Source organism: Physeter macrocephalus, chromosome 2 (genome assembly GCF_002837175.3).
Source record: "Physeter macrocephalus isolate SW-GA chromosome 2, ASM283717v5, whole genome shotgun sequence".
NCBI lineage: Eukaryota > Metazoa > Chordata > Mammalia > Artiodactyla > Physeteridae > Physeter > Physeter macrocephalus.
Window position 1 is genome coordinate 6875591 of NC_041215.1, and position 813 is coordinate 6876403.

Below are 813 nucleotides of genomic sequence, written 5' to 3' on the forward strand. Positions count from 1 at the left end.
ACTCAACATGGGAGCACCTCAATACATAAGGCAAATACTAACAGCCATAAAAGGGGAAATCGACAGTAACACAATAATAGTGGGGGACTTAAACACCTCACTTACACCAATGGACAGATCATCCAAACAGAAAATTAATAAGGAAACACAACCTTAAAATGACACAACAGGCCAGATAGATTTAATTGATATTTATAGGACATTCCATGCAAAAACAGCAGATTATACTTTCTTCTCAAGTGTGCATGGAACATTCTCCAGGACAGATCACATCTTGGGTCACAAATCAAGCCTCAATAAATTTAAGAAAATTTAAATCATATCAAGCATCTTTTCTGACCACAACGCTATGAGATTAGAAATCAATTACAGGGAAAAAAATGTAAAAAACACAAACACATGGAGGCTAAACAATACGTTACTAAATAGCTAAGAGATCACTGAAGAAATCAAAGAGGATATCAAAAAAATACCTAGAGACAAATGACAATTAAAACACAACAATCCAAAACCTATGGGATGCAGCAAAAGCAGTTCCAAGAGGGAAGTTTATAGCTATACAATCCTAACTCAAGAAACAACAAACACCTCAAATAAACAGTCTAACTTTACACCTAAAAGAACTAGAGAATGAAGAACAAAGCCCAAAGTAGGTAGAAGGAAAGAAATCATAAAGATCAGAGCAGAAATAAATGAAATAGAAACTAAGAAAACAATAGCAAAGGTCAATAAAACTAAAAGCTGGTTCTTTGAGAAGATAAACAAAATTGATAAACCATTAGCCAGACTCATCAACAAAAAGAGGGAGAGGAC